At 39.4% G+C, this 24,877-nt stretch overlaps 1 long non-coding RNA gene across 3 annotated transcripts in view; it reads right to left on the bottom strand.

Moving 5' to 3' along the window:
- The window catches only part of LOC131509403 (uncharacterized), a 165,736-nt gene that overhangs the window by 119,883 nt on the left and 20,976 nt on the right, over window positions 1-24,877 (bottom strand). The gene's annotated exons all lie outside the window — the stretch shown is intronic.

Below are 24,877 nucleotides of genomic sequence, written 5' to 3'. Positions count from 1 at the left end.
ACTATCTCTACAAAGTGGGCACCATGTCTGTATTTACAGATAAGGCATGTGAAGTTCTGAAGGATAAAATGATTTGTTCAAAGTCATACAGATAGTTACTTATGAAAACAAAATTGAACCTGTGTCTTTCTGGCTCCAGGGTTTGCTTTTTCACCATGGGATGGTGACTGAATATTGCAACATGGAAGTTTTCATTATATAGTTAAAGTGCCATTTTCTAAATTAACATCATGGTAAGGTACGACCCTGGACTTGAGTTTTAGTATGAGCTACAAGATCTACTGTGGAAGATCATGTGTGGGGGGTTGCTGCCCTTCATGTCATGAGTGTAAAGCACAACTCTCATGACAAATAGATAAAAATCACCCTTGAGTACAAATTAAACCTAATGTTAGAGAGGACTTCCCACTACCCTGACAACTGTCACCTTTCCTTTTCTGTCTCTGGCACTGCCTCACCTCATTCATGATTTCCTTTTTTTCTTATTACTGTGTAATGGAAACTTGGTGTGTTGATTATACACTGCTGATTTCTTGGTAAATCAATGGAAAATATTCTTTCTTCTAGACTCCTAGAAAAGAATTGACATACTCATTTTATTGTGAAAAACTGTTCTTCATGTGACCTATTCCTCGCTTAGCAAAAAGCCACTTGATGCTGGGAGATTTCCATTCTGGGGATTTGCACAATCTGGTTTATTTATTGCATGGAAATACATATGCACAGACAAGGGAATAAGAACTTGACTGAGTTTCTTGTTTAGTAGCAGCCTTACAAGGAAAAAAACCCTTTTATTTCATTAAAATTTTGCCTTAAAATTTTTCTCTTATAGCTTTTCAAATGGAATTTGAAAAGGATTATGATTTTGGTGGGGAAAAGAACCATTTTCTGTTTTGCGTAAGCATTAATATATTGGCAGGGTTTATTTAATTAATCTGCCACAAATGTAGCAAAAGCAGCATTAACACACATTGTATTTGTATGACTCTTACTTTCATAAGACTATATATTTTTTCATGTTTATAAAAGTGTGGATGTTGCTGATATGGCTTTTTTTCTTTTAAAGAAAATCTAAATCACACACACACACACACACACACACACACACACACACACACACATTTATGCAAAGCAAACTAAAATCCGTGTTTTTCTTACTGCATTTCCTTAAGAGAAGAAGCTCTCTAATATCTGGGAATGAGTCTTTGGCCATTTTTGTTTTTGTTTTTTTTTTAATGTAACTAATGATAGATTTTTAAGGTGCTAAACATGGCCTTGAGAACTATTTATATGTTAACACCTGGACTTACTGAATATTTCCAAAACAATCAAGTTATAGATCTTTCTTTTGAGGAACCTGGCTACCACTAGAGAAACTTAGAACATTCCATAGACACAGTAATGACATGTATACCTAAAGATCACTTGAAAAACAACAGTCTCAAGTTTCAGACCCTACCATACAAAACAAGTTATTTGGCCAAGTGAGAAGATTAAGTTGGTGGGCTACAATAAAGAAAATCCCTTAAGAATGAAAACACTTAGTTCTAAAAATCAGAATTCCTCAATAGTCAGTGGTTCTTAGCCCAGCTATCTATTAGAATTAGTGGGAGGGTATGTGTGAATGCTCCCATTAAATACTGATGCTCAGTCCTTCCCAGGTCTCTAGGTGTGGAACACAGGCAACAATATTTTTTAAAACTCTCCAGACAATCTCTCTGTGTGGCCAGTGTTAAGCATCACAGATCTGCATGATAATTTCTAAATATATTACAAATTCTGAGGAAATGTGGAATGACTTATTGCTTGATCAGAAGTCCTGATTTAAATATGGGAGGCAATCAGCAAGATTTGCTCACTGGCAATTCCTTTATTTCATTAAAAAGGCATTGCTGCATGGGGGGTTATGTGAAGGCTCCATGGATATTTTGCCAGACATTTATGCCACCAAAAAGTGTGAAAACTTTTAAAAATGCTATGCTTCCAGACTACAGAAGATTTGTCCACTCAGGAAAATATGAAACAAGTGCTTCTGGGGGTCTGGGAAAGCTTTTTACATAAGAGCACTTAGGGAGAATGAGCTAGAAAAGGTTCCTCTTCTCCCTTTCTTTTTTATTTTCTGAAATATGTCAGTGGTACATAAACTGATCAAGGTATAATGAAAGTCGCATGAATGACCCAGAATGATGCTTCCCCTAACGAAGGGCAGTTTGGTAGAAACCCAAAGATCAAACTTTACATCAAAATCCCAACCTACCTGTTCTCCAAAGCCATCCCTCCCACTGTGAACATCTTCCAATTTCTTTTGATACAGTGGGTATTTTGCCCTGTTAAGAGGCATTTTCTTTGCTCAGTTCATCTGATCTGAAACAGCAGTAGTGTGTGGGGTAGATATGCTTTCTGGACACTGTGGCATTTTAGCAAAAAAAGACCAGGCTGTGTGGTTCATTCTAATTTATCAAAAGCTGCCAGGCTTGGCTACACTGCAGATCTAGCAATCTACTTTAATGTAAACATTTTAATTACTATTTCTAACATTTGGCTTTCATTAAAAGTTAGAGAAAACTTTAAAAAAATGTTTTCATAAAGTAAATACTGGAAAACTCCTTTAAAAAGCCCCCCCCACACACACACATACACACACACACACACACACACACACACACGGTTTTGATTTACAGACAAAAAGAAGAACAAGAAAAAGAGTGGGAGAGAGGGAGGGAAAGAAGGAGGGAAAGAGGAAGGAAGGATTGTATAAAAGGAGGATAATAGAAAAGTATGTACCCTTATCTTAACACCACTCATAAAAATTAACTTGAAATAGATTAAAGACTTATGTGTAAGAAAGATCTAGTATGTAAATCTCCTAGAAGAAAACAGAGGGAAGAACCTCCTTGACATTGGTTTTGGCAATAAGTTTTTGGATATGATATCAAAAGCACAAGGAATCTAAACAAAAATCAACAAGTGGGAATTTACATTAAGCTAAAAAGCTTCTGTACAGAAAAAATTTAGTAAAATTAAAAGGCAACCTATAGAACCAGAGAAAATATTTGCAAACTACATACTGGGTAAAGGGTTAATGTCCAAAATATATAAAGAAGTTATACAATAACACACAACAACAAAACAAATATCTAATTAAAATTAGGCAGAGGACTTAGCAGATATTTTTCCAAAGAAGACATCCACATCCAAATGGTAAGCATGTACGTGAAAGAATGTTCAATATTACTAATTACTAGGGAAATGCAAATCAAAACCACAATTAAAATGGCACCTATTAAAATGGCTATCAGCAAAAAGAGGAGGTAACAAGTGTTGGTGAGGATGTGGAGAAAAGAAAATCTTTGTGCACTGCTGTTGGGAATGCAAATTGATTAAGTCACTATGGAGAATGTTATTGAGGTTTCTCAAAAAATTAAAAATACAACTACCATAGGATCCAGCAATCCCCTTCCTGGGTATATGCTCAAAGGAAATCAAAATAGGATATTGAAAAGAAATCTGCATTCCTGTGTTTATTGCAACATTATTCACCATGACCAAGATATGGAAACAACCTAAATGTCTGTCAGTGGATGAATGGATAAAGAAGATGTGGTATATATACAATGAAACATTATTCAGCCATGAGAAAAAAGAAAATCTCGCCATTAACAAAAACATGGATGGAACTTTAGGGCATTCTGCTTAGTGGGATAAGCCTGCCAAAGAAAGACACATATTGTATGGTATCATTTATGTGTGGAACTTATAGAAAAGTCAAACTTGCAGAAACAGAATAGAATGATGGTTAACAAGGGCTGGGGGAACTGGGAGGATGTTGAAAGGATCAAACTTGGCAATGATAAGATGAATATATTTTTAAGATCTAACACATAACATACTGATTATAGACAATACTGTATTACATACTTCAAAATCTCTAAACATTTTACAAGTGCCCACCACAAAAAAGAAATGGCGTGTGTGTGTGTGTGTGTGTGTGTGTATAAAGTAGTAGATGACACTGTCCCTTTCCTCCAAAAAAGCTGTAGTACAATTTTGTGAGTTCTTCCCATCTAGCTCTGAAGGTCCCTGTTAAGTTTGATTTGGCAGGATGTACATTATTGGATAATACAAGATAGAACTTTATTTATCCTCCTATACTAGGAGTGTTAGTTTCAGTTGACATGTGTTTCTTCTTCTGATATGCAACTGTATGCTATATGGTTAGTCTTAGTTGAAAAACTAACTTTATATTCTAGAAACTGGTAACATATCAAGATTGCATTAGTTCTTCATAAAGCAGAGAGGGAGTAAAATAGGTTCAAGAGGTAGTGGGCGTCAAAGTAGGCCGTGGACATTGGACATTAACTTGGGTGACATGGAAAACCACAAGAGGGTTCAGAGTAGAGGAGTGGTATAACCTGACTTATATTTTATTTTTAATGTTTATTTATTTTTGAGAGAGAGTGTGTGTGTGTATGACTAAGGGAGGGACAGAGAGAGAGAGAGAGAGGGCGAGACACAGAATCTGAAGCAGGCTCCAGGCTCCTAGCTGTCAGCACAGAGTCCAATGCGGGGCCTGAGCCCACGAAGCATGAGATCATGACCTGACCCAAAGTCAGATGCTTAACTGACTGAGCCACCCAGGCACCCTTCTTGGCTTATATTTGAAAGCAATCACCTTGATTATTGGGTTACGAATAGACTATAGTAGGCAAGGGCAGAAGCAAGAATATCAGTTAAGAGTAGACTGCAATGTTCAAGAAAAAGATGAAGTAACTTGGACCAGGATGATAATGGTGGAGGAAGAGAGAGGTATGGGCATACTTTAAACATAGGTATATAGGATTTGGTGGTGGATTGGATGTTAGAGAGAAAGAGGATAAGGAGTCAAGAGTATAAGGTTTTGTTTTATGGAACACTGAAAATGACAGTAGCTGTTAACTGAGATGTAGGAGATAACTGGAGGAACAAGTGTTAGGATGCAGATTTCGGGTGTGGCAAGTTTGAGAAACCTATGAAGCTCCCAAGTGGAGAAGGCAGCATTTGGTGGAGTACAGACTCAATTCCTCAGGGAGTCTGGAGTTTAGGGGAGAGGCTGGGGCTGGATAAGAATTTGGGTTAGATCCACACAGTGTGGCATGCCATGTTGTTGTATATCATTGGTGAAGTCACTTCTTATAAAAAGGTGACTCTTAGGACTATTATATTATGGGGGTGCCTGGGTAGCTCAGTCAGTTGAGGGTTCAACTCTTGATTTCAGCTCAGGTTATGATCCCTGGGTGGTGGGATTCAGCCCTGCGTTGGACTCTGTGCTGAGTATGGAGGCTGCTTGGGATTCTCTCTCTCTCCCTCTGTCCCTCTCCCCTGCTTGCACGGGTGCTCCCTCTCTCAAAACAAACAAACAAAAACCCGATTATATTACAACCTTTTGAGTTACCTTTTTAACGTTAGACTCTTAAGCTATTATACTTTAAAAGTTTTAGCTTTTTTATTTTCATCTTTTAATCTTTTATACTTATTTACTATGACTTATTACAAGTATCTATGCTCTATGTATCTCCAGATCTACTCTATCCCCAGAGAAGTGCTCAATGGTGATTACATGAATATTATGTTTTTGTGTCATCTTTAAGATGGGCTCCAAAATGTTTTCTATACTGTTTGGTATAATTTGTGAATATCTTTAATGTTAAATTTCCCCCAGAAAAGCTAGTCTCTCACATTATATGAAAGGTATTGGGGAAATACAATTCAGGACCTTAAGCAATATATCACATGAGAAAAACTGAGACCAGAGACCACTATTGAACCTCCTTTCCTCCCCAGTCTGGACACCAGTCACCACCTAATGCAAGACTAATGTTCTGGTAGTGTTTGGGATGGAAATGACCCTAAAAACTCTGGCTGAGTTAGGCCAAAATTAACTATGTAAATGCTCAAGAGGCCAGACTATCACAGTAGGTCTGGGGGCAGGTACTGGTAACTGATGCTTTAGCAGTTCTGGACTAAGTGTAATAAAAAGAACAAGTAAAATGTCTATACAATTTGACCTACCCGTCCACGTAAAATTAAAATAGTCCTTCCCTGTGTTCTTCCAGAATGGAGAAAATTTAAAGTTTGGTTGGTTTTCTCAGGTCTCTTCCTGATGGGACAGTCATCTTCTGAGAGAGAGACTAAGAACTGGAGGTAAAATGGTACTTGCCTAGATACCTTTTTTGTATCTTGTATTTGATACCTCTGAAGCCATTAAAGTCAGAAGAAAGATGAGACTTAAAAATAGAAAGGTTGTAACTTCACTGCTTGGATTCTGGTTTTCTGTGCATTAATCCACTCAGCAATTGCTTACTGAACACCTACTCTGTGTTGGGGGCTTTGACTTATAAATTGGGTTTTGTTATTGTTCTTGTTAAGTACAATGTATCAATTTTTTAAAAATCAGAAAATAATTTCTTTATTATTGTTATAATCAATAATTCAAAACAGCTAACATCAGCAATAGAACTTTGATATAATTTAAGTATAGGCAAATTCTTCACAGTGAAATAAAACTATTCACTAAAATAGGATATTAAAAGACAATCAGTAAGTTGGAAGAAGTTTCATCCTTCATACATGACAAACAAATGGATCTTCTTTATAGAGAAATATATGCACTGCCTTTAAAAAATACTATAAAAATAGAAGAATAGATAAAAGTTAAGAATTAAGTTATTCAAATTAATGTAAGTGGCTGATAAACATGGAAAAACTTGAATGTTATTAGTATTAAGAAATTTTGCAACTACAAATACCAATGAAATACTATTTTTCCCACTAACTTCTTATGAATTGGGTTTTGAAGATTGCATTAGAGTTTTATTGATCCATCTTTCAGATGAGTTGAATGTGAATTAATCAAGTGGATAAGAGGGTGAGGATCCAAGAAAAGGGAACTCTAGAAGTTTGAAGTAGTACTTTGTATTCAGAGATACATGAAAAGTTCAACACTGCTCGAGTTTAATATGCCAGAGGGAGAAGAAGAATGTAGAGTGAGGCAAAATAAGTATGAAGGGTTAAGATTATGGAGGACTTTAGGGAGGTTAATGGTGAAGACCTTCAACTGTATCCTGAGGGTGATTGGGAGTGAGTGAAGGACTTTCTATAGGGGAAATTCCAGTTGAATTATAGTTTTTAGGGTGAGCGCGTTGACCCTGCAGGCAAGGTGAGGCTGAAGACAGGATGACTACTTAAGCACTACAGGTGGTCTGGATGAGATGGGGGAACTTGAATCTAGCCAAGAAAGAGGGACTGGAGAGGAGATCAACCACAGCAAGAAGTAGCTTCTGCAGCATGTCTTCTTGAGTTTACAGGGTTTAACTTGTGATATACACTTATATTCAAAGGAAAACACTACCAATGACACACTTAGCCTCTTCTCAATATTAACATAGGTTCACCTTTGAAGTTGAGATGCTCTTCCTTTTGTTTCCCCTAGAATAACCATGGGATAGTGGGAAGGAGGCTGTTACTCCAAAGCTGGGTGTAGCCTGTGGTCAGTAAAATTTGTGGCTGCTTTTTGCATGTCACTGTGGTTAGCTGGTCCTCACCCTGGCTGGAGGTATCTGATAATGCAAGGATTTGAAATAGAGTTGTAGGTACCTCCTGTCTTAAGGCTCCTGCCCAGACCCTAGGGGAGTTTCCTTGAACACTGAGCTCTATTGCTATACTCAGCTCTTCTCCAAATGGCAAACAGGGAGAAACTTGGGCTCTGAGGAGAAAAGAACCCTTGAAGTCTCAAGAATGACTGAGAGGGTCTTCAAATTCACATTTAGAATTTACTGTTTGCCTTTCCATGAACATAATGCATCTGGTTATTGGCCTCCTAATTCATCCTGCATAGAATGTGGGTAAAAAACCTAGTTTATAGCTAACCCTCCTCCATCACTCCACTTAAAAAAAAATTAGTATTTATCTTTGAGAGGGATGGAGAGAAAGAGTGAGAGAGTGAGAGAGAGAGAGAGAGAGAGAGAGAGACAAAGTGAGTGGGGGAGGGGCAGAGAGAGAGGGAGACACAGAATTCAAAGTAGGCTCCAGGCTCTGAGCTGTCAGCACACAGCCCGCCCAATGTGGGGCTCAGACTCACAGACCATGAGATCATGACCTGAGCTGAAGCTGGACACATAACCAACTAAGCCACCCAGGTGCCCCACCACTTCTTTTGTTTAAGAAAAAATGTTGCTGATAATTTCACAAGTTGATCAATATATAATTTCAGTTTTAAATTATGAATTCTACTTTTAAATTTAGATCACTAACATTTTATTTATTTAAAAAAATTTTATGGCTAAATTTTTAAATTACAGAGAATAGTTAATAGGTGTAACTATAGGTTAGTGAATAATATCGAATATTCAGAAAAATTTATGAGGTGCTTTATATTAAGTTTAAGCTGAGCCACTTGGAGCTAGTAGAAATTTGGCAAAAATTAAGAGTCAAATACTGAAATAAGGTAAAAGCAGTTCTCTGTTGGGTGACTGGAAATGAATGGGAAAACCCATAAATGTGAGGATGGGTGTTTCAGAGTTGAGAATGTACAGAGCACAAACCTGAAGGGGAGTATGTATTTCCTAGGTATTTTATAAATAAGGAATTTGAAAGCCAAAGCAGTTAACTGTCTTGACAAGGTCACATAGTTAGGGGCAGAGCCTGGATGAAAACTTAACTCTCTTGACCCAAAGTCTATCACTTTTTCCAGTATCCTACATTATCCTGTGATTAGGTATGGAGTTGGAGATTTCAATGTCTATGGAGTCATACAGGTGAAGACACCAGAATAAAGAGTGGTAAGATTATATAAAGACAGAGCTGTGAAAGTAAAATAATAAGTCTGATTAATTTTTCCAGGTTATAGGAAGTAACAGTTGTCTCTCCAAGCATGGAGAAAGGAGGAGGGGGAATTATTGACAGAAGGGTGCTTTGGGTCCTTATCTGGTATTTAGCCCAGGAAACTGTGTAAGAACCCAACTTTAAGAAAAATCCTCAGGTGAAATTTTTCACACACACACACACACACACACACACACACACACACACAGCAAAGGATGTAAAGGTCCAGTTAAGGAGCTTATCTGATAGAAGACTCTAGCACTTTGTTTAGTAATTATATTGCCCTTCTCATTGCCAGGGAAGGGGGTGGAGAGCTGTTAAACAGTACAATAGACAAGGCATTACAAGGAATCCAGATAACAGCCAACAGAACTGGTTATAAAAAGATTAGAAGCTCTTGAAGTTGACCAAACAGAAGGAGGAGATAACACCCATATACAGGTTCTAAAGGCATGAGCAAGGAAATGGGTGAACCTTAAGACTACAGCCTACATGGTGTCAAATGGAAGGCTGAGTAAGAATAGGACTCACTCAGGTGTCAACTGTCTAAGATATTTTGGCAGAATACTTTTCTAGACAAAGTTGGTCTATGTGACTGGCCCTCAATTTTGGACAGTCTTCTGAAAGTTAGTCACAAGATTTTTATGATAGGTGTGAGAAAGAGCACTCCAGGGACTTAGGAGTCATAAAACTTAAGGGTAGTGCTCTAATGAACTCAAAAATAAAAATATAGGTATTGAGCATCTCCTATAACAGGTAATCTCTAGAGTCTTAATTCTAAGAACTTACCCTGGTATTATCCCTATTGTACAGACCTCAGAAAGGGTTGACTGATTTGGATGAGGCCATTCTGCTAATCAATAAGTGATGGGGTAGGAATTATTTCTGATTGTGTCTGATGCCTGTTTATTTCTCATACACCACAAAGTAGATCAATGGGAAGAATTATAACTTCTAATTTTCTTCTCTGTCAAGATTGGAGCAGAGGGAGGAGAAGATGCATAGAGGAGGCAGGTCAGTTCATCCTGTGTTGGTTAATGTGTGCTTGACCCTATAGGAAATCATATGCTACAACATTTTCTAGGTAGTTTTTAAGGGAACTGAGAAAGAGGTTCCTGGACTCAGGACCCCAAACACTGTGCAGATAGCAATGGCTCCCCAATAACTATAGAATAAAAGTTAGCATCCAACCTCTACATTTTGGCATTCAAGATCCTCACCAGTCTGCCTCCAATCTAGCAATTTTGCTTGAATAATTTTTATTGTGAACTATGCCAAATATATATAAAATATATAAAATATGTATGTACAGCTTAATAAATGGTAATTATAAAAGTAGCTATTATATTCTAAGCACAGCGATCACAGTGCCTTCTTCCTATTATCATATTGGATCTTCACAAAATCTTAAAGTATCCTTATTTTGAAGACTCCAAGGGTAGGAGGGTTGTGGGGGGGAAGTTTAAGTAACTTGCTCAAAGTCATATAGCCACACAGCTAGTAAGAGAGTGAGGGATTTGAATTTTGGTCTGTCTGACTAGAATTATGTTTGGCATAACATATCCCCCCCCCCCCCCAGCCATGCTACTCAGGCACATCATTGACTTTTTTCTCCTTTTCCTACAGGAAGTGAAAGGAAATAAAAATTTGGTTAACATATATTGAGTGCCTGGTATTGTATATATTGTACAATATACTTCAATTATCTTTATTTAATTCCCAAAATAATTTAAAGTAGCAAATTGTATTATTCTTATAATCGGCACATGACTATACCAAAGTGGTAACCTTCATTTTCCTCTACTCCCATGTTGAAGGACTAAGTGCTTAATGGGTTAAATTGAGAAATGGGTTAAAGTGTATAACACATTAACTAGAAATGGATAGTTCACTAAAGATTTGGTGGGTGACAAGTACCACTACCATACCAGATATTTCTATTCTAAATTGTGAAGTTCCAATCTGTACCAGCTACCATCTTTCTTCTCAATTCTCAAGTTCCTTTCTTCCAAAATCTTATCAATCATATTGTCCCCAGTTGTCTTCTTCAATGGGATTTGATTCAGAAATATGGTAGAATTCGGGGCATTTTCTTTTCTTCTTCTTTTTTAAATGTTTATTTATTTATTTTGAGAGAGAGAGAGAGAGAGCACGTGCAAGCAAGTGGGGGAGGCACAATGCATTGTCAGTGCAGAGCCAGGGCATTTAATTTTAAGTACTGAATATCTGATGGTAAAAATTTTTATCTTACTTTCAAGAGAAGCTCTTTAACTTCCATTGATAAGCAATTCAGTTAAGAAGGAAAAAACTGTACGTTTAACCAAACAGAAAATGCACACAAGGGGTGCCTGAGTGGCTCAGCCGGTTGAGCTGGTTCTTGATTTTGGCTCAGGTCATGATCCCAGGATTGTGGGATCAAGCCCCAAGTCAGCCTCCACCCTGAGCATGGAGCCTGCTTAAGATTCTCTCTCTCTCTCTCTCTCTCTCTCTCTCTCTCTCTCTCTCTCCCTCTGCCCCTTTCCCCTGCTTGTGCGCTCTCTCTCTAACATAACACTTAAAAAAAGAAAGAAAATGCACACAAAACCTTACAATCTGCAGTATGCCTCTGTGTTATGTGGCAATTTTAATTCTGTTTAAGAGGCTAATGCATGAAATCATACAGTGGGAAGCCTTTAAATCTGCCTTTTACTCAGCTCAAAGCTCTTGAGACTCACACCATTGTGCATATCAGTAGTATATTTTTTATTACAGAGTATTTTTTATTACAGAGTAATCGTATGGATGTACCAAAATTTATTTATCCATTCACCAGTTGCTGAGCACTTAGGCTGTTTCCAGCTTTTGGTGGGTATGAATAAACCTGTTACAGACATTTATACATAGATCTTTGTGTGGAGGTATGTTATTTCTCTTGGGTAAATTCCTAGAAATGGAATGGCTATGCTATATGTTCAGTTTATGTTGAAATTTAATGTTTAACTGCTAAACTCATTCAAACATGGCTGTGTCATTTTACATTCCCATCAGCACCGTATAAGAATTTCAGTTATTCCATGTTGGGGTGCCTGGGTGGCTCAGTCGGTTAGGTGTCTGACTTCAGCTCAGGTCATGATTTCACAGTTTGTGAGTTTGAGCCCTGCATCAGGCTCTGTGCTGACAGCTCAGAGCCTTGAGCCTACTTTGGATTCTGTGTCTCCCTCTTTCTCTCTGCCCCTCATCTGCCCACACTCTCTCTCTCTCAAAAATAAACATTAAAAAAAAAAAAAAAAGAATTTCAGTTATTCCACATCCTCAACACTTACTATTTTAAAGTTTTAGCCACTCTGATGATTGTATAATAGTATCACATCAATGGTTTCATTTGTATTTCTGCAACAAGCATCTCTTCATATGCTTATTTGCCATATTTATATTTCTTTAGTGAACTGTCTATTCAAATCTTTTGCCTATTTTTTAACTGGGTGGCTTGCTTTCTTATAAGGTTTTTTGTTTTTGTTTGTTTGTTTTGTTTTGTTTTGTTTTGAGAGAGAGAGCACAAGCGGGGAGGGCGAGACGGAGAGGGAGAGGGAGAACCTTAAGCAGGTGCCATGCCCAGCGTGGAGCCTGATGCGGACCCTGATGTGGGGGCTGACACAGAGCTCAATCTCACAACTGTGACATCATGACCTGAGCCAAAATCAAGAGTCAGACGCTTAACTGATTGAACCACTCAGGCACCCTATGCTTTCTTATAAGTTTTGAGTGATCTTTTATATATCCTGATATAATATGTAATTTATAAATATTTTTCCCAATCTGTTTCTTGTTTTTTAATTTTTTTAACATTGTGTTCTAAAGGGGAGGTATTTTTTTAAAAAAAATAATGTTTATTTATTTTTGAGAGAGAGACAGAGAGACACAGAGTGTGAGTGGGGGAATGGGCAGAGAGAGAGGGAGACACAGAATCCGAAGGAGGCTCCAGGCTCCAAGCTGTCAGCACAGAGCCCGACACCGGGCCCAAACCCACAAACCGTGAGATCACAACCTGAGCTGATGTTGGACGCTTAACCGACTGAACCACCCAGGTGCCCCTAAGAGGAGGCATTTTTTTTTTTTAATTTTTTTTTCCAACGTTTTTTATTTATTTTTGGGACAGAGAGAGACAGAGCATGAACGGGGGAGGGGCAGAGAGAGAGGGAGACACAGAATCGGAAACAGGCTCCAGGCTCCGAGCCATGGGCCCAGAGCCTGATGCGGGGCTCGAACTCACGGACCGCGAGATCGTGACCTGGCTGAAGTCGGACGCTTAACCGACTGCGCCACCCAGGCGCCCCGAGGAGGCATTTTTAATGAAGTGACTTAATGAAGTACAATTTACCAACTTATTCCTTGATTTCTATGTCCTAAGAAAGATGATAAAGATTTTCACCTATTCTTTTTTTCCTATAAGTTTTATAATATTAGCACCTATACCTAATTCTCTGAGCCATTTTGAGTTAGTTTTTGCTATGGTGGCAAAGACCATTGTTCATGATTTTTATGGTGGCAAAGACCATTGTTCATAACCATTTATTGAAAAGACTATTTTCCCCCATTGAATAGCCTGTCTCAAAAATTAATCAGCTATATATGTGTCGATCTATTTCTGACTCTCTTCTGTTTATCCTTATGCAAATACCACGTTGCTTTAATTATAATAGCTTTATCCTAAATCTTGAAATCAGATGGTGGACAACCTCCAGCTTTCACTACATTCTTTATAGAGTTATCAAATTTGGAAAAACCAAGAGGGGAACTTTCTCTCACATAAGTACTCTGAACACTTGTACATATTTTGGAAGCATCCCTTTGCTTCTTATAATAATTTACATCAGTTGCTATTAAGCCTTACGTATCCTAAGAATTCATTATAAGTTCTTGCTTTCATGTTCCCTTGCAAATGAACCCCCTAAATGAATCCCTTCATGTCCATGATGTGTGTAATTTGTCATGGAGGTCATAAATACCAGGTCTCCAGCACCATGGGAGGCAAGTGGGCGGCATTGCTGAACAGCTCTACTTTTCAGACTGTCAAGTTATCCTGCTCTCCCATGGTTTCCTGATGCATGGGAGCCTGGCACCTCACTTCAGAGGCTTTGAAAACAGGTTGTGCAGGTTGCATTTGAAATGGCAAAGAGCTCACTTTTAAGTCTTGGGAATTCCAGGGAAAGTAGAATCACTTTCACCAATTCAGTCCATGGAAATAAGGAATCAAAAACATTAGTCATGCAAACTATTATGTCACAAATCAAGGGGATTTATGCTGAAGACAGAGCCCTAGCCTTGTTTTTCGAATGCAGGAACCTCTCCTCTGTCACCAAAGGGATTTTTTTGGACAGACACTTCTTTTGCTAGAGTATTTTCACAGTGGAAAAAGTGTATATAACATCACACTTACCATTCTATAATTATTTTCCTATCTGTAATTTTCTCTCTCCAAACTAGTGACAGACAAAACTTGATAAATAGGAGTTTCACAGTGAGTGACAAATGTCTTTGCATAATAGCAGTTCATTTGTTTAGCAATATTATTGAAGAAATGTAACAAAGTACCAGCTTAAAAACAAAACATTTTTTCTTAAATGAATTGTACACTTCCTTGTGCTCATAATGGAATCTGCTGAACAAATTTAATCTCCCCTGGTAACTCAGGCACTATTGGAGGCGTAGTGTTGTTTGCGCCCGTACGAAACGATTGTACTTTTTACTTCCTGCGTTCATTTAATAGCTTCCCTCCTGTCCTGTTGGTATTGGCCTTTTATTTGCAAACTGCTGTATTAGGAATGAGATAATGGATCTTGCTGGAACTGTGAGAGAAGTAGGAGCACATGGGTTCTGTGTGGGGGCCAGAGGCTTCTCTTATGAATTCATAATTTCTTTTCATTAAACTTTGTGACATGTTTTCCCTCCCCAAGTGACTCAGAGGTTCTTGGCTTTGTCATAGATAGCTAAATCTCCGGAAATAACCGTGTGTGTGTGTGTGTGTGCGTGTGTGTGTGCGTGTGTGCGTGTGTGTGTGCGCGCGCACGCAGGAAGGTCTGGTGTGTGTCTGTGGGTTAAATATGTGAGAGGTATAAACACATAGATATATACATATAATATGTATTTTAAGTCCCTCAAGAGTATCTCTACATATCTGTAGATCTCTACATACCTCTAATCCCTGAATAAATGTTAGTTGAGTTAATGAAAAAACAAAAACAAAAATAAAAACACAGACTTTGCATGTATTGATAGGTAGTGACCATAGCAACTTTGGCAACTTTATAATTCTTTCTGCAATGTGGGAAATGTGTTATATCACCCTGGAATGATGCCCCAATTCCTTGTGGAAGAGATGGTTATTCTCTTTGTTATGACCACTGTCCACACCAGCTTTGGGGGCCAAACTTCCAGGCAACTAGCTTTGTGTAGAAGGCTGTTACGTGTTCCATCTGTGCCCACCCAGCTCAAATCCCCTCTCCAGGGACTAGGGGCACCATCAGTCTAATTTTCCTCAAAAAATGAAAAGCTTATTTGCCACTTTCTAGTAAATAAAATGCTATTTAGAATATTCATATCAAAGGCAGTTGCAGCATCAAGATTTTCCTACTGCTGTTAGGTTGAATGGGAGTGGATTAACTGCTAATGCTACTGAGTAAAGAAATGAAAGTAGAATGTCATGATTTAGAAGCAGGGACACCTGGGTGGCTCAGCTGGTTAAGCATCTGACCAGCTCAGGTCATGATCTCGGGGTTCACAAGTTCGAGCCCTGTATCAGATTCTCTGCTGTCAGCACAGAGCCTGCTTTGGATCCTCTGTCTCTCTCTCTCTCTCTGCCCCTCCCCTGCCCATGCATTCTCTCTCAAAAATAAACATTAAAAAAGTTAAATGTTTTTTTTTTTTTCTTAAAGAAGGCCCCAATATTATGCAAGCTCTGGTCCACAAGACCTGGCTTTGCTCAGAGGTTATTAATGGGGTTTCTACCTGTGGCAGGTGTTACAGAAATGGCAGATTTGTGAGCCTCAGTCTTCTCCACACCACACACATCTAAACATTACCCTTTTTTTTCCCACCATTTGTCTGGCTTGATTTTGTTTCTGACACTACTGTTGCCTCACAGTTCATATCATGTGTCCATCCAAAGAGGATTTCCCTTGAATTTCCCTGTGTCAGACCTGTCTATCTATCTCTTATGTTTATCTCCAGAAGCAGGCAACAACGCAGGTATTCTGGTTATATCTGGTCTGGTGCAGATGGGTTATAGCCTTGTTTGGGATTTGGTGGACGGCTGTTAAACATGAGAGACTTGTGCATATCTGCAAATCACAAGTGCTTCTCATCCTTGGAGCTGTGTGTACTTGTTGCATAGAATTCACAATTATTTTTCTTTGGGTCAGCTGTCCCTCCCAATATTACCAGTGTTTTGTGTGTTTCAGTGTTACTGAACGTCTAATACTACAGGATATCTGGGGTTAGACTGGGAAGGCAAAAATTTGAAAATTAAGGCCAATTATTTTGTTCTTACAGAAAGTCAGGATTTTTTTTTTTTTTTAAACAACAGTGAACACATTCTTTCTGGACTTGCAGACCCAGCTTTCTTTGTTGATTGGGAGACACTGATAGCTGTGCAAATACTTGAAAATTGTATCATCTTGTCAGAATTGAGGGAATTTTAATACTGTTGAAGTGGGTGCTGGTAAGATGCATTCATAATCGTGGTGGTGCTGTGATGTTGCCTGCGGTTTACAAACTTAACTTCCCTATCTACCTGAATACCAGTGTCTGATAGAGGCAAGGATTCTTGTCCACATTGCTTGGGCTCAGCACTCCGACAGCTGGCTTTTCAAGTGCAGCTGAATGGAACACAGTGTGAGAAAACCACTATTCCATGCTGATTTTCAGAGCCACTGGAAATGGACAGACTGCCTCTCCCTGCTCTGCAGGCTGGACAACAGCTTTCTTCCACTAAGGCAATCACTAAGGCCAACCTCTTTGAAACACAGCCCTCTGGCTACAAGCTATAGGACGTTTCTGGAAAGTTCCGAATATGCTCTCCATTCAGAGTCTGACACTGTTGTCCCTTCTTAGATGTAATGTCCCTTGACTTCAGTGGGTGTTCTGCATGAAGGAGGACTCTGGGATTTGCTTTTAAAGAGTTTAATGTTTTAAACTGTTAAGTCTGGGAACTATCCACACATCCATTGGATGTCTCCTTTTCTTTCCAGACTCCTATGGAATTTAGATGTCTATTATGAGCTAAGTATGGGGTGACTGGAATTATTAAAATACACCATTTTATACAAGGACGGGTGACTTTTTCCCCCTCTGTGCCCATTGATTTAAAACTCTTTCTGAGCCTATGTGACACATCCCGGTTCTCTTCTCTAAGAAAGATTAAGGATTAAGTGCCCTACCCATCCCATCTGTTTCTTCTTCTTAAAAAAGTTCTCAGTCTTTCTTCCCACCACTATTCCTGGGATCATGACAGAGATACACACGTGAAGACTGATTTCAGAATAAGCATGTCAGTACAGAGAAGTGAATAAGGAAAAAAGAATGGTGGCCTGAAAGCATGCAGAGGTTTACAGAAATGAAGTACCTCCTGTAAAAATCTCAACTGCTCTGAGAGTCTCGGTTTTATGGAATGCCTCTTTGGAATGATTTTCTTTTTCAGTGGCTGCAATACATAAAGGCCACTGAAACTTGCTATTACCCTCCCCCTGCTTTTCATAAACTCCTCAAGTTCGGGTCAGCTTTCATGCATCTAAGCCTGGGTGGCAACTCTGGTTTAAATGCCATTTCATGCCTGATAAAATTTCATTAGGCATTTTAACTTTTAATTTCTTTTATTGACTTATCGTGCAGATGGAGAGAAATGTTTAGAAAGGGAAAAAATTTAAACAGGGATTTACTGAAGTCATGTTTCAGTAAGGAAGGAAATACCATTGACTTTATTACAGCTGCCTAATGTTTTCCACAAACTGTAGAAATAATGCGTTGTATCTCGGTGACCTACAATAGCAGCTGACTGCTTGCACATGATGGAAATGCAATTTTGGGTTTGCTAAAAATTAACTATTTAATGCCCTGGTGTCTGTGTCTCACTGTATCTTGTGTCTGGTTTGTTCTATATGCTCTTTTCAAGTTGTGGTCATGTGCTGCAGGTTTGAATGTGGGTGTGCAGGCTGCTGAGAGGCAACTGGGGTTGGGGAGAGGCCATACTCACATGTCTGTCTGCTGTCCCTACGTGGTCCTAAGAGCTGATGTGAAGATTTCCTCTGCTTTCTTCCTGTGCTCCCTTCACCTGCCCCTCCCCAAACCCCCCAGCCCAAACCAACCAGATTCTTCCCTCTCTCCCTCTCTCCCTCCCTTAGCTGAGCCTTATCTGGTATGTTCAGTGATGCGATAAAACAAAAAGGGAAGTTTTTGATTGCCCAAACACACCCTTTGGAAAGATTCCAGCCAGAGAAGAGTCCGTTAAGGAAAGCAAGAGCAGTGTGGGGAGGCCTAGGTGCCAGGATTGAGGAAAATGCAAACTTAGGAGGAAAAATAATAACATGCTAGAATGGCAGTGGTGGTTTTGAGAGGTTTGGAGGGTGGAGGGAGTTGAAAAAGGAACTTGCCTAATGAGGCCTCTCTGAAGATTTACTGCTGTGGCTGCTGCAGGGAAGAGGGTCCGGAGAAAAGATGTTCTGCCCTGACTAGCTTCACAGGAAATCAGACAGGGCTTGCATTCTCTGGCAGGCAGAGAAGAGACACTGCTCAGCCAGAAGCATCTACAGACTTCCAGTTTAATTGTTTTTAAAGAGCCCCTTCCACACAGCATTTGTGACCCTTACACATGCTGTTCTCAAGGCAGAAAACCAAATAGAGAAACCATACTGGATGAAAGACATTCCCAATTTGTCCTAAGGATGACCAGCCACATCATTCCTGGGGGTACCATTTCCTCCCCTGACTGCACCTCTCAGGTAGCTCAGAGCTCATCCTGCAGCCATTAGCTTCCTGGCCGAGAAGACACAATAGACCATCCATGGAGGTCAGAACACTCTCTGTCATTTGCCCGGTGGATTAGGGGTTGACCTCTCCCCTGTTTCCCCAGAAGGACCCAAAGCCCCTCTTACTTCCAAGGACTGGAAGTGAAGTTCTACAGTGCAAATTCCACAGCACTGGGGCCTGCACTCAAATAGGATGCTCTCTTCACACTAAAGGAGCTACAAAGATGAAACCACTGGTGGAAAATACTACCTTTCAGGCGAGAAAGTTCCATTTCTCCACCTTTGGAGCAGATATGATCACTGCCATTTTACTGACAGTGAACAGAAGTGATTTTCTCAAGGACACAGAAATATTTGTCCTTAGAACACCCCTATTCCATCCGACCGCTGGAGGATATGCACACCCTGCTCCCATGGACTGGCTGATGTCATCTTGAGAACTCATTCTGGGTAATAAATCAGAATCCTTTAAGGGGAAAAAAGATAAATGGGGTTCTGGGTGTTTTCTCACAAAAGACAGGAAAGCAGCCCATCTGGTCCACCATGTAAATCACAGTAAGTGAGGCAGAATATGGAGAGAGATCCAGAGTTCAGGATTCCAATCCCGTCCTAAAAAGAGGCTGAACTGGGTTTGAATAAAGTGAACTCAACTCATCATGAAGCTCAGATAGATTCAAGGAAAGGCTGAGGTGCAGCCATGGTGTGGGGAGAAAAGCAAAGGAATACTCCAATGGCAGAGACAGGTTCTTTGCTCATTTGTCTCCAAGACAGGGAAACAGAGTAACAGGAAGAGGGGAGTCTCCCCTTCTTCACTCAGTGGTGTGTGGCAGCAGGTAGAATGAGGTGTGAGGGAGGTGTGCTTGCGACAGGTGAATACGGATGCTGGGTTCTGCCAGTGGTTCTTTAATCAGCTTCAGAAGCCTAGTCGGTGCTGTGAATGTATGCGTGTGTGTATATGTGGGTGTGAGCATGCACATGCTTGTGAGAGACACCAAGAGGCGGAAAGACAGAAGGAATGCGAGAGATTCACAAACATGTAGAACAGTGTATTTTCTAGACATGCTTCTGCGTCCTTGAATGAATAGGTGCTACAAAGAACTTCCTGAGGAAACCTAAGCAAAAAATAAGCACTTCACTAACATCTGTTCTCAGGAAAGATAAAGGAGGTTGCTAGTTGCCTACTGAACATGTTTTCCCCCTTCCTCCTTAGTAACAAAAACCTGATTTTGGGAGGTGTGGGAGAAGCAAATTGCCAATGAAGCTTTTATTTCTCATTTCTCCCTTGTTGCTAAGTTCTGGCCAATATGATATAAAGTAAATTTATCTGGTGGAACGTCTAGGAAAGTTCCTAAAAAGAAAAACAGACAGATGGCAGCTCTCTTGTCATTGTAAAGTACAAAGCTAGGTCCTGATGATATCAGAGTAGGAAGGTAGAAGTAGCCCATGTCACTAATGGCGTCTCAGTGGCTGCATAAAGACTGTGGGTTTCCCTTCCCAGATTTCTTTTACAAGAAAGAATAAATCCCTAATTTGTTTAAGCCACTGTGACAGGATCTGTGTTATTAGCAGGCAAAGCCAATTCCTGACTGATACAGAATGCAAGCTGCTTACTCTTTTCTCAGTACATGGGTAGTACACAGGACACAAAGAAGTGAAGGCTCCTGCTATAAAGTAAGTCAATAAACATAAGGAAAGGTTCTAACTCAGGGCTATTACCAACCTTTAAGATGTGAATGTCATAACCGTTAATGTCACAGACCTTTCTAAAAAAATGTAGGACTCTGTAGACAATCTCCTTAGGGAAATGCATACGCACATTTACATAGAAAATCTTCACACACAATCTTAAGCATTTTATGCAATCAGTGAAGCCCATCCATGAAGCCCTTGTTAAGGATTTCTGCATTAGGTTACAATTACTTCAAAAGGCAGAAAAGAAGGGACTAGATCTGGTTTGGCTAATGGTTAGTACATTTAGAGTCTTTTTCTCAGGAAAGCTCGGGGGTAAACTGGGTCACCTGGGTAGTCACAGTCTTTCCAGGAGCTTTCTACAAGAGCAACCTAAATCTTCTGGATTTGGAATTATATGGTGAGATCATTTGGTGTAGGAGAAATCAGATGTTATTCAGGCCTGGTAGGCCCCCTAGGACCAAGGCACTGGCTCGACCATTACAGGGAGCTTCAAGAGCTTTTGAGACTAGTTGTAGTCCTAGGTGAAATGAATGAATGAATGAATGAATAAATAAATAAATAAATAAATAAATAAATAAATAAGTGAGCTAATTCATTCTGTAAACCTGAGCAAAGGATATTGGGATGGGCTTTGCGACTCAATGTGAACATCTTCAGAGAAGTATACATTCTTTTTTTTTTTCCCCTCTATGACTTTTTTTTTTCCAACATATGAAATTTATTGTCAAAAAAAAAAAAAAAAAGAAATTTATTGTCAAATTGGTTTCCATACAACACCCAGTGCTCATCCCAAAAGGTGCCCTCCTCAATACCCATCACCCACCCTCCCCTCCTTCCCACCCCCCATCAACCCTCAGTTTGTTCTCAGTTTTTAAGAGTCTCTTATGCTTTGGCTCTCTACCACTCTAACCTCTTTTTTTTTTTTTTTCCTTCCCCTCCCCCATGGGTTTCTGTTAAGTTTCTCAGGATCCACATAAGAGTGAAAACATATGGTATCTGTCTTTCTCTGTATGGCTTATTTCACTTAGCATAACACTCTTCAGTTCCATCCACATTGCTACAAAGGACCATATTTCATTCTTTCTCATTGCCACATAGTACTCCATTGTGTATATAAACCACAATTTCTTTATCCATTCATCCGTTGATGGACATTTAGGCTCTTGCCATAATTTGGCTATTGTTGAGAGTGCTGCTATAAACATTGGGGTACAAGTGCCCCTTTGCATCAGTAGTCCTGTATCCCTCGGGTAAATTCCTAGCAGTGTTGCTGCTGGGTCATAGGGTAGGTCTATTTTTAATTTTTTGAGGAACCTCCACACTGTTTTCCAGAGTGGCTGCACCAATTTGCATTCCCACCAACAGTGCAAGAGGGTTCCCCGTTTCTCCACATCCTCTCCAGCATCTAGAGTCTCCTGATTTGTTCATTTTGGCCACTCTGACCGGCGTGAGGTGATATCTGAGTGTGGTTTTGATTTGTATTTCCCTGATGAGGAGCGACATTGAGCATCTTTTCATGTGCCTGTTGGCCATCCGGATGTCTTCTTTAGAGAAGTGTCTATTCATGTTTTCTGCCCATTTCTTCATTGGGTTATTTGTTTCTCAAGCGTGGAGTTTGGTGAGCTCTTTATAGATTTTGGATACTAGCCCTTTGTCCAATATGTCATTTGCAAATATCTTTTCCCATTCCGTTGGTTGCCTTTTAGTTTTGTTGGTTGTTTCCTTTGCTGTGCAGAAGCTTTTTATCTTCGTGAGGTCCCGGTAGTTCATTTTTGCTTTTAATTCCCTTGCCTTTGGGGATGTGTCAAGTAAGAAATTGCTACGGCTGAGGTCAGAGAGGTCTTTTCCTGCTTTCTCCTCTAGGGTTTTGATGGTTTCCTGTCTCACATTCAGGTCCTTTATCCATTTGGAGTTTATTTTTGTGAATGGTATGAGAAAGTGGTCTAGTTTCAACCTTCTGCATGTTGCTGTCCAGTTCTCCCAGCACTATTTGTTAAAGAGACTGTCTTTTTTTTCCATTGGATGTTCTTTCCTGCTTTGTCAAAGATGAGTTGGCCATACGTTTGTGGGTCTAGTTCTGGGGTTTCTATTCTATTCCATTGGTCTATGTGTCTGTTTTTGTGCCAATACCATGCTGTCTTGATGATTACAGCTTTGTAGTAGAGGCTAAAGTCTGGGATTGTGATGCCTCCTGCTTTGGTCTTCTTTGGAGAAATATACATTCTTGTTCTTGGGTTTTAGTAGATTTTGAATAGTCTTATGAGACTTCATATGTTTGTGAGACACACTGACAAGATATTCTGAATAGTAGGTTAGTTAATGAAAATGTAACAAGATATTTTACTTATAGAGCAGCTGTTCCAATGTTTGGGCATTCCATGTCAAGCTGCTATGAGCTGATCTAGTCCAAAGAGGCTTTACTGAAAGTATGTTGTAATAAACAGTGTCCACTGGGTGAATTTGCCTAAATAGTTTTTTGTGCATTATGTCTGTGGGAAAAGACATATGATATTTTGAAAGCTGTTTTGCTTTGATTCACTGGGAGTGAAGTAATTCTTCTTTCACAAATTCTAATTGTATGACACCATAGATTAGGCTTAATCCAGGTTGTAAAAATGTGTAAGTCCTACTGTATTAATTCCCCTTTGGAGGACATATATAATTCGTTTCTGTAGATCTTTATCATACATGCTTTCCTGTTCAACTATTTGCATATCTTTCACTCCTTAAAAAACAACAGCAACAACAACAAAAAACCAAAAATATAAAACCCCAAAACCCCCTCACAAACAAAATAGGCATCCTGATTCTATTCATTTCAACCTCTAAGAGTATATGAAGAACATAGTGTTTGTGGAGCATTTTCTCATATTTTTGTAGCAAACTAGGATATGCTGGGGGCATTTGTTCTCAAATTTCGCAAAAAAATACCTGTGGAGTATGTTAAAATGCAGATTCCAAGGCCTCTCGAGGCTCTCATTCAGAGGGCCCATAATAGAGTTGGTAGCTGTTGTGCTTTAAGACAGCCATAATTTGTATCATAGAGCCAAAGCCCTTTTAGATGGAAGGGTGAAATTATTTGCTTCCTTTATTTGATTCTTTCCACTGGAAGACCTTGGAATGCTGTGGAAAAGTTTTGAAATAATCTTGTGCCAGACAATAATGGAAATAATGCCATCAGGGAAAAACTAGGAGGGAAAAAGTTTGGTTCTCATAACTGCATTGCCTGGGTATGTAACAGGGTTACATTTGATAACACGTGGTATGAGGTGTATGCCAGGAACACAGTTGATACTCAGTCACTGGGGTGAATTCTGATGTACTCCATCATTTACATGGTGCTTCCTAAATACTATGTCACCTTAAAATTTGAAAACATCCTTCTCAGACTATTCAAGTTATGACTGAATTGATGACAATATCAGGAAGAGAAACTTAAGCCCTTCTCAGATACTGTTCCATCTGCTTCATGCCATAAAACCACAGATGGTCTCTTCTCTCTTTAGGGGACTTTAACATTCTTGTTTTACAATGCTAGGAATTATAATATATACAATATGCTTCTCTGAAAGTGTCATTTATGTTTATAATATACTGTCCTTTAACCTAGAAACATGTATCATGTAAACTACAGATGTCTGTTTTTTTGCATTTATGTGGAGGGTCTCAAGTACTTGCTGTCTGTTTTCACTAAACCTTAGTGTGGTAAGAGTTTTTCTCTATGTTTGACTCCATTTGTGAGAGGCAGGCAAAGCTCGGCAGAGGAATGGGGCTGCTCTTGACAGGGGCCAACACTGGGGAGGGGTAATCTATAGTCAACAAGTCAACAGTGTTCAAGAAAGAGAAAGGTCAAATTAGGAGAAGCCCAGCATATTCATCATCAGGGAAGAGCAGCATGTGGATAGCACAGGACAAGAAGAAAGGCTGGGATGACAGAAGGGGGCAGGAGCTGATAAGAAGAGCAAGGAAGTAAAAGAGTCCAGACCATTTTTCCATGAGTGGGTCTGGGATTCTCAAAACTTATTTTTAGTAGCATAAAATTCCATTCTCTGGATAATACAAGCCTTTGTGGGTCACATTTTAAGTAATCATTTAAGGCATCTAGTTCTTTTAACTACCTTCAAACACAGAATCTTCAGCAAACATTGGAATTTATTCACAGAAGGCTGTGTGTGTGTGGGGGGGTATCTAAAGGGAATTCACATCCAATATCTTCATGTGATATTTCTTTTTTTTTTTTAATTTTTTTTTCAACATTTTTAATTTATTTTGGGACAGAGAGAGACAGAGCATGAACGGGGGAGGGGCAGAGAGAGAGGGAGACACAG

This window comes from Neofelis nebulosa, chromosome 4 (assembly GCF_028018385.1).
Source record: "Neofelis nebulosa isolate mNeoNeb1 chromosome 4, mNeoNeb1.pri, whole genome shotgun sequence".
Taxonomy (NCBI): Eukaryota; Metazoa; Chordata; class Mammalia; order Carnivora; family Felidae; genus Neofelis; species Neofelis nebulosa.
This window is presented reverse-complemented; position numbering and strand designations above follow the sequence as displayed.